The 13,051-nt window shown below is 35.9% G+C and overlaps 1 protein-coding gene across 1 annotated transcript in view; it reads right to left on the bottom strand.

Moving 5' to 3' along the window:
- MBD5 (methyl-CpG binding domain protein 5) overlaps window positions 1-13,051 on the bottom strand; it is a 153,508-nt gene that overhangs the window by 95,305 nt on the left and 45,152 nt on the right. Inside the window, exon 2 of the mRNA XM_083350436.1 lies at window positions 4,121-4,222. The gene's annotated coding sequence lies outside the window, so the exon portion shown is untranslated. The remainder of the gene's footprint in view (window positions 1-4,120; window positions 4,223-13,051) is intronic.

Raw genomic sequence — 13,051 nt, 5'->3', positions numbered from 1 at the left:
GGATGAGATAAGCCATCAAATAATTTTCCTGAATATCACTCCTGACTAGGCAGAATTTACTGTGGATGTGTGTTGTTTATAAAGAACTACAGTGGTGACATTCAATCAAAATGCAATTATCATTCAACAAACAGGATGCAACATAACATCTATTGTGTTTTAACATGTGAGCAAGGACATTTCTCCCACAGGTATGGGAGGAATAGAAGAAGTTAGAAAATTCACATGTTTTATAGTTTATAGAACTATAATTGCCGCTGCTTTTATTTTGAGTTTGTTTTTTTTTTAAAAAAAATCTGCAAACAAACCTGTGAAGAAATCAGGTTCAGAAATTAAATGTGCAGTTACTCATTACTCTTTTTAACGTGAACATCTTGGAAATAGCTTTGTTTAAAAAAAAACATTTTAAAAATCTCGATATCCTGCTTTCTAAATTCCTTTAATAAGAAGTCTGTGTAGTTTCCTAGTAATTTATTTTTCAAAATTAGCCCTTTGCTAACAAACTGTTATACATGAAGTTATTTCCTTTTGGCTTTTGTCCTTCACATCTTAGCAGCACTTTACTCTTCCGTACCACTTAAAGAAAGTGAGGCCACACACTCCAGTCTGATTTCCACACATACCAATATTATCCTTTTTCCAAACACCTTTTAAACCACCTTTATCTTTAGAATTTTAATACAAGCCTTAAGAACAGCTTACTCAGTAGTAGTGCACTAAACCCACAATCACCCAAAAGAACTATCATAAAAATACACAGGGAACAAACATGGGTGTTGAGGGGAAATAACATCAGAAGAATGGGCCACAGAACACACTGTGGATGGTACGTAAGAGTCAGATATCAGATAATCATCTGTAACTACAGAAGCAGAGGCATTTATTTTGTGTATCCTTGTTCTTCCCATCTTTGTTTTACCCCATGTTCTGTATAACTGAGAGAAGGCTAAGATGGAAACACATTCTGCTCTAGAAAATGATCTTACCGTGCATTTATTTTTCCATATCCTGCAAATATCCTCCATATTATGGTGTTACTAAATTCATGTTGGAAACACCTACTATGGCGCTTCCGGGTTGAAAAGATTCACCAGTGACATCACCATTGCCTAGGGAACATCTGAGGATGTTGGTATTGTCCCACCTAAGTGATACCTATTTATCTACTTGCATGCTTTCAAACTGCTAGGTGGGCACGAGCTGGGACAAACTGATGGGAGCTCATTTGGTCACATGGCTCACTCTCAGTTTTCAAACTGCTGAGTCATCAATCTCTCAATAGTCTTCTGACTTAGCATACTAACCACTTTTCTCTTTTGTTCCTGGGATAGTCTGAAAATTATTTACTATGGTTTACAAAAACAGTGATATGTTAAGTTTCTAAAACTGATAACTTTATGACTTAAAAATAAATTCATTGCAAGTGTTTCCAGCAAATTACTTTGAATACATTATTGTTCAATCTTTATTAAAATCAGCATTTTTAAATTAGTTTGGCCACTCTGCATCATTACTTATTTGATCAATTTCCAACGTGAAATATATACTCCAGCTGATGCCAGAAACACACTCTGGGAAGTCACTATATATCAATATCTGATTTACCGTATTTTCTGGCGTATAAGACGACTTTTTAACCCATGAAAATCTTCTCAAAATTTGGGGGTCGTCTTATATGCCCAGTCGTCTTATATGCCGGAAAATACTATTCACCTCTCTGATCTTTTCTCTTTTCTGCTGGACGGCGGGATCACTGGGTAAATGGAGGTAGGCGATGGCGACCCATGGTTAAGCGGCTGACGGCGAACGGGTGATGGAGGGCAAACTCTCGTCAGCTCCTGGGGCGGCTACTGCAGCCGCCGACGTTGCTCTCTGTAGGACTGGCCATGCTGGCGCTTCCAATGCTGGCTGTCAGGTCCCCGAAAAGAGGAGGGGCAGGCGATCCCCAGAGGTGCACTGCTCGACAGTAGGAAGGGAGCACCTTTGCTCCTGCCAAGGCACCGCCTGACCCGCGCCGACCAGAAGAATTGCTTGCCCAGTCACGGAGTGCGGAACAGCGGTACTTGGCGCCCCTCTTGCCCGCAGACCATGCAGCGGCCCTCGCCAGCCGGCCTTGGCATGGCCGCCCCAAGCCCGGCTCTCTAGCGCGTCTTCCAGGCCCGCCTGGCCAACCGTCTCCTGGGCGGGGCTTGGCTCCAGACGCGGCAGCTGCTCCGTCTGCAAATGCTATCTCAAAGCCGGATCGCGCTTGGGTGTGCAGGCTGCCGAAAGGCGGGGACTCAGAGTTCCCGCAGTGGTTGCTGTTTGCAGAGTCTGGCCTGGAAGAGCGCGTGGCTTTGCACCATTTGCATCAGACAGGGCTGAATCGGGCTTGTGTCAGACACTTGGCAACTGGCATGTAAGTATTTTCCGGTGTATAAGATGAAAAATCTTTAAAATCTTCTCAAAAGTCAGGGGTCGTCTTATACGCCCAGTCGTCTTATACGCCGGAAAATACGGTACTAGTTTTAAGACACGTTTCCTAAGCACTACCGCTTTCCCCTACTGGCTTGAAAGAATATTACTTTAGAGTAATATGTGAACCAGAATGTGACTGTGGTTGTATGGTTCAGCACAATTTTTCCCCCTACAATGCTTTTGTTTATTATCTAATGAAGAGTTTTAGCAGACACAAAGCTTTAATATTTGTTATTTCATATAATAAAAGTATTTATCCAGCAAACATTTTGGAACCTTTTAAAAGGGCAAGTCAACATTTTGTAGGGTTGTTTTACAAGTTATTTTTGGTGGTGAAATATAAGAGCTTTTATATGAGAACTAAAAATCTCAACTTCCTTAACTAAGTATTTTTTCACTTATTTGTTACATCTTTATCAGCATTTCTCATGTCAGTTCATGTCTTCCTAATCTGGATTCCTCTGAACTTGAAGGTAAACTACATTTTTCCTACTGCATTATAATTTCATGTTTGGAAATCTAAGTAGTTTTTTCTTTGAATTTAACCATTCAGTATCTCTTTTTCATCTCTATTGTTTACTATTGTTTTTCCTGTATAAAAATCAGGATAAGACATGGATGTTACATGACAAAAACTATGAGATATTAAAGTCAAGCATAAAGCATAAACTGGACTGCAATTTATATCTTGTGGTTTTTTAATATTTAATTTTATGACATTATTTATTATTTTAACTGTTTTAGTATCTTAAAGAAAGATGAGACTTTTTTTACCAAGTCAATAATGGTGTAAAATGTATTCTGCTAATTGTAAGGATATTTGTGAATCACACATTTATTAATGATGTAAGTGAAAATGATGAGATCCTCATAAAATTGTGCAATTCTGTAACTTGCAAAATATGCACAGTAGTTATGTTAGACTTGTGAAACCGCACAGTGAGAATAAACAATAAGCATCAAAATTCTTTTAATGTCAGCTACTTATTTTAGGACTTAGAATGCATTTTGTTTTTAGAGATACACAAAATATCTTTTACAAAGCAGATAACTTAAGAAACCCTATGCTACTTAAGCCAGTAAGAAAACAGGTTTTACATTTTATGTTGCTTTTACCATATTATTACCTATAATCCAAATCTTACATGTATTCCTGATTCTAATTCTGTTATTAGTTTTTAAGGACATTTATTTAACATAAATGATTCAATAGAAAAGTAGAAATGTTAACTGGACTCCAATATTTACTCAAAATGAAAGGAATCAACAAATGCAGCTTGGTCATGGATACTCTAGGCAGCATTCAAGTATATAATAATATACTTTCATTCAGAATTTCATAATATTAATATCAACAATTCAACCTTCTAATTTTATAGTCAACAGAAACAGAACAGCTAGAAATTCACCTTCCTTACATTATAAACCATATATATAAGTGAGATTAGAGTAGGGAACACCTGTATGAGTAAGCACTATCAACCTAATTGTTGAATTGTCCACTCACAGGCAGCTTATTAAAAGTTATGATTACAAGGGCATGCTTCTTTAAGTCCACTGTTATTCAATTTCATATTGATTCAAATATAATCATACAAGTGACAAATATTTTTAATGCCTAATTTTAATGACTGGTTATTTGCATGAGAGTAATTTTCCTTACCTTCATTATATGAAATCCCAGATCTTAAAAGTCTTGTCTACAAAAGGGATCATCTTCAGCATTTATTAGATTAATCCAATCGTATGTGGTACTCATGATAACCTAAAAACAAAGATACAAATTAATGTAAAGGCCATAATTTAGTTTTGATGACTTCTTCAATATAAAAAATGAGTGTGATTGTTCCCTGAATGTAAATGTTAAATTACAGTAGTAGTACCTTTTCAAAAATTCAATATATAGCATAAATTCTAAACTATGCTCATACAAGATGACCAGTTGCTTACTTAACTTTAAAACTTATAGGAATGTACAAAAATCACTGCTCTGTGGCATAATATCCAGAATATTTGAGGTTCTCCAGGATGTAACAAATCTTCTTGAGACCATGCCATTCTTGGAGATTTAACCCAGCAGTTTCTAAATCTTTCTGACCTAGAAGTGGTACAATTTAAATTGTTTCTGATTCAGAGGATTTACTTTGGGAAAATAGAACAATCCAGAGACAGTTTGACATCCATCAGAAGCAGATGGGTCTGTGCCATATTAATTAATTTTGCACATCCCTACAAAGTTGTAATCAAGAGTGCCATTGTTACTAGAGGTTCTGCTTCTACTATGTATTGTACTCTATTTCTTTCAAATTCTGGTTCCCTACCACTGCAGCTTTTCCACCTGATACCCCAAAGCCACTTCAGCAATACAGGAGAGCATCTGCGATAATATGGAATATAGTATGAAAGGCTGTGGGTTTTTACTTTTTTTATTTAGCATATGGCATCTACAAAGGTTATGCAATCTCTGATTTACAAATTTAGTTTAAATAAAACATCAGCACACACACACACACATATATATATACATACATGTATACACACATACCTTACAGTGTATACATGTGTGTGTTTGTGTGTGTGTGTGTGTATTAATTTGCATAATACTTTATAAAACAATAAAGGAGGATATTTGTCATTCAGGGTTGAAATGAGGGATCCTTGGTGCTCTCTGAGCTTGGTTATTTTCTTGTAGACATTTCATTATAGGGCTAGCACTGATGATGTTACCTAATTTGGGTAATGAAACATCTGCAAAAAAAGGACCTTATAGATAATCTGAATTTCAGCCCAATGTTCTATGTTCAGCCCCATCTTGGTTGGATAAATAGCAATAAGGGTACATTGACAATCTATGAATCTATATATGGTGAATATTTGTCTCTATATAAACATTTCACACTCTAGAAATTCAAAATAAGCTAGGGCCAGCACTGATGGTGTTACCTAGTTTGGGTAAAGTAACATCTGCAAGAAAACAGCCAAGCTCAGAGAGCACCAAGGACCCCTCATTTATGAGAACAAGAAGATAGGTCAATGAAAGATGTATTATAATCTTTAATTAAACACCAAGAAAGGAAAGTGACAAGTGAATTAAAGCCATGTTTTCACTAAATGCATGTATACTTCCCTATTCTCCACAATAGCCATGAAAAATAGTGCCATCAAACTTGCCTTCGTGCCCTGCTTTGAGGCTTCCATATTGCTAATAGGTTGGCCAATATAGAAAACAGGATGCAGAGTATTAGCTGGGATACATATATTGTAATGTACAGTTATGTTCTCATCCTTAGTTTCCTGCAGTTAAATTGTAAATATTTTCTGAGTGCAGATCACTTTCTATTATATTTAAATATAAATATTATGACAATGAAGACAATAACAACACATTTCTTTTGAAAGAAAAATGGAAAACTCTACTTTGTTCACTGGAAGAGAACAAAAGTGTGCATTCTGATTATAATTCTTGCATGTTAATTTTCACTGGACTCTGTGGTAATGGCAGGCAAAACAAAACATTTCTTGGCAGCATCATTTTGTCCCAGAAATAGTGTAATTATAATATTTTGGAAGAAAAAAGAATAAACTTGTTACTAATTAGTGGTCTGTCCCTCACACCCTGGTATTTCTTGAATTATATGAAAACTATTAAGATTATTCTACCCCATCCTCATTTTCTCCAGATTGAAGAAAACCTCCAAAGTTATATTGTATCAATTTGTGAGTCTTGGAAACATATCTTTCTAACACACAATGGGAAACAGGAATACAAAATAGCAAACAAGATGCGTAAGTATGAAAGTAGTTTAACAATTTATGCATTTGCCACATTTTGTTTACAGAGTATGAAGAATCACTTATAGAAAGATACAACATATTTAATAATAAAACATAAGTACAAATATTGAAATTTGGTTAAATTAAAAGGCTGAGGCAAAACATTAATTCATTTAGGCTTATAGATTCCTTCATTTGCAGATAACTCTTAAGTGTTTTATTTTATATCCCAGTACTATAACAAAACTTCAAACAGTCAGAAATTATATATCTTCACATTCTTCATCATGCCAAGGAACTGTAGCAAATAAGTCAACTTCATATTCATCATGTCAAGGAACGACATGCTCGGTAACAACCTATTATCTATACAGGATAAGAACCCATCTGTTCTTTGACTCATTTGCCATTGTAGTTTATGCATGCTATCCCAGAAGCCCAACACGTTGATTGTGCTGATATCATAAATAGAAAACACATTACATCTTACAATCTAAGACAGTGTGGTCTTAATTGTTTTGATAGTAGTAGCAATTGCATTATTTCTGTACAAGCAAATTTAGATTCCCCCTATATAAAGAACTAACCCAGTTTGCAGTAATATCAGCCCACTAATTGATCTTTAGGAGAAGGTATGCCCTTATTGGCAAATCAATCAAACTAGAATTTATAGTGACTCTTGCCATTCATAAACCCAAATGGTAACTCTGGCAATATTCACACTCTGTTTATCTGCTGCTTTAGAAAACTGTGGAGCTTATTTACTCTTTGATTTCCAAAATTTTAAAACCAGCAATACAGCTCCGTTTTTATACATTTCTCCCACTCACTCCTAGATGCATTCTTCACTTCTAAATTTATTCTTCATATATCTCCTTGAATGCAACTGAGAATGGTTGAACTTAGCATGGACCAAGCCAGTCAAAACAATCACATAAACAAAGAGAACCTTCAAATCTTAAATGTTGGTAATAACATGGTAAAGATTCATTGATTTAAAAGACAAGAGGGCTTAAATTTGAAACTCTCAAGCTGACACACATACACAGGTATATACTTGTTCATACAAATAATGAGCCTGATTTCTATTTATGAATTCTGTCTTGTTATCAATTTGTCTTGAATCTGTGAAGTTCCTATTGGTAACCATTTCCTGAGTTTGCAACTGAATTTCTGGAGAGATTTAGCCCGTGCCTGGTTTTAAATGTGACACCTGAGTTGGATTATAGAATCAAGAAGCACAATTAGTTGGGCACTTCCAGTTTTGTGTGGTAGTGACCGGTCACGGGCTTGCAGATTCTCTGCAACCCCGTGGCTAATTTCGCCCTGCCTGGGGACCTTAAATGGGTCTAAGTCGCCCCAGAGAGGCAATGAAGAAAGAAGGGTGCTCCAGCGATTATGGAATGGCGGCCGTTCCATTCGACTTGGGGAAAGCCTGACAGGAGAAAGGCTGGCCATATTGCATCAACCAGCCCAAGCTACTTGCAACCGAAGTCCAAAAGCACTAACCAGCACAACTGTGAATAGTGTGCTTGAAACTGGGTCAGGAATTTGATCTTCTCTTTTCTATTTACATTTAATTTTCTGGAAAAGATCCTGAAGAAGCAAAATACCTCCGAAAGGGAAGGAGGGGGATTTCCGCCCCACCCTTATACTAACAGAAGTGGCTAATTAATCTTTTTATGGAGAATCAAAATATATGGAAGTGAAATAAATATAAAACCTGAAACTTAAATCTGGATAAATTTAAAATTGTTTTAATGTTTAAGACTCTCATTTCAAAGATAATTGTTCATTTTGGAAATTGAAAAACAAATAGTTGCTGACACCTAGTGGCAGATGAAGACTACGACAGCTATGACTTTAATATAAGACTTGGCAAAATCTGGGAAAAGCTAATCTGTGTCTGTGACCTTCAAAGCTTTAACAACAAAGAACAGCTGTGGAAAAAAAGACAATCTGGGCTGTAAAAAAAATAGAGAATTATAAATTTTAGAAAAAAAATCTTTTTTCAACTATTTCTAATTGGGACTCTAAAGCTATTTACAGAGAAAAGAAAGGAAGAGGAAAACTCAAATTCTTGGCTATCATGGATCAGAGACATGTAGAAAGAACATATCAAGAAAACATAAAGATGTCACAGAAGGAGATATATAGTATACTGCAACTAATTCAAACAACAATGACTTTAAACCACAAAGAAATCCAAAACAACTTTGAAAATGTAAATCAATCTATTTCCAAGTTAACTCTAGAACAAAAAAATTCTCAAAAAACAGAGAAGGAGCAGATAAAACAGATAAATGGATATAGAATTGAGAATACAGACTTAAAGAACTTAACAAAACAAGGAAACATGATTTAATCCTAGTGGAAAAAAATTCACAAGAATTGGAAATAACAACTTATTCCTTAAGACTACAAAATAAATCTGAGGACAAGAAAACAGACTGGATAAAATGGACTGTAGAGATGTCAGGAACATTGGAGAGAAAGGAAATGATAAGAGAAGTGGAGAGAAAGAAAAAGATTTTTTTCTCTTTTTTTTTTAGGTGTTACCCCCCGTTGATAGGGCCCGCAACTTGGGTGTCCTCCTGGATTCAAGGCTCAGTTTGGAAGATCATATAGGAGCCGTGGCCAGGGGGGCTTTTGCCCAGGTTCGCCGGGTGCGCCAGTTACGGCCCTATCTGGACCGAGATGCCCTACGCACAGTCACCCATGCGCTCGTGACCTCCCGGCTAGACTACTGCAATGCTCTCTACATGGGGCTGCCCCTGAGGACCACTCGGAGGCTTCAGCTGGTGCAGAATGCAGCTGCGCGAGTTGTGATGGGAGTCTCCCAATACTCCCATATAACACCTCTTCTCCACGAGCTGCATTGGCTTCCATTTACCCTCCGGGTGAGATTCAAGGTGCTGGTGATGACCTATAAAGCCCTAAATGGCATGGGCCCGGATTATCTAAGGGAGCACCTGCTGCCAGCGTCAATTTCCCATCGTCCTGTGCGCTCCCACAGGGAGGGCCTCCTCAGGGTACCGCCGGTCAAGGATTGCCGACGGGCGATCCACAGGGGGAGGGCGTTCTCTGTGGGTGCGCCTGCCCTATGGAATCAACTGCCAACGGAACTCCGGACTGCCCCCGACCTTCGTTCATTTTGCCGGGACCTAAAAACCTGGCTCTTTGAGAAATCTGGTCTGGACTGAGGGGTTTAATGTTTTTAAATTGTGATTTAATTTTTGTGGCTAGACTTAATTTAATTTATTTTAATTTTATATTGGATTGTTTTTAAATTTTGCCTTGTAAACTGCCCTGAGTCCTTTGGGAATAGGGCGGTATATAAACCGAATGAATGAATGAATGAATGAATGAATGAATGAATGAATAAATAAATAAATAAATAAATAAATAAATAAATAAATAAATTTTCAACAAACAAGGAAAGACAGAAGTCCCGTACAAAGATACTTCTCCTGATTTACTTTTTATATCTACAGCAACATTTACGAACACACGGAAAAACTTTTTGATTCAGCAATATACATTCATTAAGAAAGACACTGGGCAAAAGAAAAAGACTAAAGTGGAAATTAAGAAAATAGATGATGGGACTTACCAGAGAGAATACTTAACAAAGAAACATTTGTTAAATAAATAGAAAACTTTTGGAATATATATGTCACTTTAAGAGAGATGAATCCTCTAAATATAATATAGTATGCTTTTTTCCCTATTTTGTTCTCTTTCTTGATATGAGTAATATAAAAAAGTTGAAATGACTTAAGATAAAGGAAATGTTTTAGATTGAATTTAAGAAAATTGTAATGGATAAAATGGATAAATAATGTTTTGAATAAGAGTTAAAGGACTAGATGACTAGATGTATTAAATGGAATGTTTAAAGATTAAATGTATTTTTAATTAGGGTTAAAAAGAATAAGAAATTTAGGAAACAAATACATATAAGCTTAGGAGGGATATATATTTTAAGTAGTATGTTATTTTTTATGCTTCTTTACTCTTGCTTTTCTTGCTTTTTTCCTACTGTTTTATCTATTTTTAAGAAATGTAAAAATGTGAGATGGTTCATATGGAAAAATAGTTAAATTCTTAAATGTAATTAATTTTTGAGAAAATCTTAACCAGTAAGAATATCTATAATTTGGTGGGAGAAACAAATTAAAATAAAGACTGTAACAGGATCTATGATAAGGCAACCAGAATGATTGGATAGAAAAGAAATATTTATTGATGTGATTATTATTTTTAGGACTATTGGGAAAAATTATATATTTAATTATTATCTATCAAAACAATAAGAATTGTATTAACTCAATGTTTGCAAAAGAGGATATTTTGGGAAAAGAGGAAATCAACTAAAACTATTATGTGGATTATGGATTATAGAAATCAATTGTTAGTGATTGTTTTACAAATGTAACCCAGTCAACACACTATTCACCAATTATTAAGTGATTTATGTTTTTCCATTCACCTTTAAATTTCTGTTAGCTCTTCCAAACTGAGCCATAAGGAATATCATTTTGCAATCTTTATAAATTTTGAGCCATTTATAAATCTAAAAAGTAAACTTGGTTCATCATTAAAGATATTTATAGCTACTGGTAATAACCAGGATGTTCCATTCTGCTAAATATCTCAGGAATGTTAGAAAACATAGTACTATATGGGTCTTAATTGTCAAGATTTCCTGCCCCTCACAACTTGTAGTTCAATATTTTACATTGCTTTTATAACTATATAACTTATAAACAATAGGCCAAAATTTTAGTTTTCATTCACTTGATGTTACAGGGAATTTTCACACAACTACTGTTTTGTGCCATTGCCTTAGTGATCTGATAGTCCTCCAAAACTTCCAACCAACCAATAGGATGGCATTAAAAAATGGGAGCCAGCTGTACCTTGCCCACTGTGATTGAGACTGAGATTATCATTTGTAATTTACCTGACCAAAATTTCAAGACCAGAAAACTAGAAACAACTTTATTACATGAAATAATGGATTGGATTGGTATGCATACTAGTTTGCCTACTTTTTAATCAAAAGCATGTGAATTTTGGAGAAGGCACTCCTAATGACATTTTCTGATTTAAAATGACAACATTTTGGTTGCATGGCTTGCATCAGAATGGATCTGTAATGACATGGTCTAAACTGTCACAATATACTTTGTTATCAGGACCAGGGTGACTTCCCAGAATACTGTAGATGTTATGTTTATAACTGTTAAGAAGCTCTGGTCATTGAAGTGAGGTAACTCTTTGCTCAGATTTAGTCATTTCATCTTTTAAAAGCAAGACATGTTTTTCAAAGTATTTCTACATTCAAAAGTATAATTCTGTGATTAATACTTCAAAAGTATGATCCATTCAATCCAACGTACCTTACAGTATGTTAACTCTTTAATGAAGATGGTAGACCGTGGCTTCTAGAATTTCTCCCATCCTCTTAACCAGGGGTCCTCAAACTTGGCCACTTTAAGACTTGTGGACTTCAACTCCCAGAATTCCCCAGCCGGCTGGGGAATTCTGGGAGTTGAAGTCCACAAGTCTTAAAGTGGCCACGTTTGAGGATCCCTGCTCTTAATGATACCTCTACTCATGTGTCCAGAGAGACACCTCAGAATGGAGGAGTCAGCAACATTATGAGCTGATGCCCAGCTACTTCTTCTATGAGGATACTTGAAACTCCCCCCCCAAATTGGTTTTAGGCTGATCCAATCCATTTTCCATTTTAGTCTTTTTTTTTTTGCTAGCCTGTCCCTCCATACCAAACTTGATCCCAGTCTATTGTTTTTAGAGAGTTATTGTACTGATGGAGATAGGCACACAGAGTATACAACCTATTTACAGTAGTTCACATCTTTCCAACATTCCATTATGGTGGAAAAATAAAAAAATCAATTTCTAGAATGCAAATAATTAAAAAAAAGTTTTCTTATTTGGTCTGCTAATGACAATGGTAGGTTATAAACACTTATTCATCTACCAATGTGAATAGAAAAATCAGAAATATGGAAGTGAACTCAAGTTACTTCAGGACAAGCTGGACTAAGAAAATATAGATACGTGACCGTTGAGAGTGGACTCCAACTTGATGGCATCTAATCAATACAGGAACGGTAGGGTCACTAAAATTAAGAGTGGCATCATCCACATTTTTGTGGTATAGAAATATTTATCAAAACAACCCCCCCAACAATCAGTGACAATTAAAAAATAAATAAATAGACCAACAAGGTTAGGAGCATTGGTGGTGCAGTGGAATGCAGTATTGCAGGCTAATTCTGCCCACAGCCTGGAGGTGAATTCTGATGGGGCTCAAGGTTGACTCAGCCTTCTATCTTTCTGAGGTTGGAAGCAATATTCTGACATTGTAAACCACTCAGAGAGTGCTCCAAAGGACTAATGGACGGTATATAAGTCTAAGTGTTATTGTTATTGCTATTGCTAAACATTTTCAGTGACCAAAAATTGCTTTGGGTTATAAAAACATATCAGAAACCAAAAGGTGGATGAATGTGGGCAAAAATGACCACTCAGAATGATTAAAGTTAACATTCTGAACTGAAGCCCTCAGCATGGCAAAATGCTATTACAGGGTCTACCAGTACAGGTTTCACTACATCTATTTAATATTTATTTGTTATGTATATGTAGGGGTGTGGGTCTATACATATGTTGTATATAGTATGGTTAAATGTGTGTCATGTATGTGTTTCACTTTGAGAGCAGGCAACTAAATTTCATTTTTGATGTGTGCTGTTGTGCCCACAGTAAAAAAATGACAATAAAGGTT

The sequence above is a fragment of the Vipera ursinii genome (genome assembly GCF_947247035.1).
Source record: "Vipera ursinii genome assembly, chromosome: 1".
Classification (NCBI taxonomy): Eukaryota; Metazoa; Chordata; class Lepidosauria; order Squamata; family Viperidae; genus Vipera; species Vipera ursinii.
This window is presented reverse-complemented; position numbering and strand designations above follow the sequence as displayed.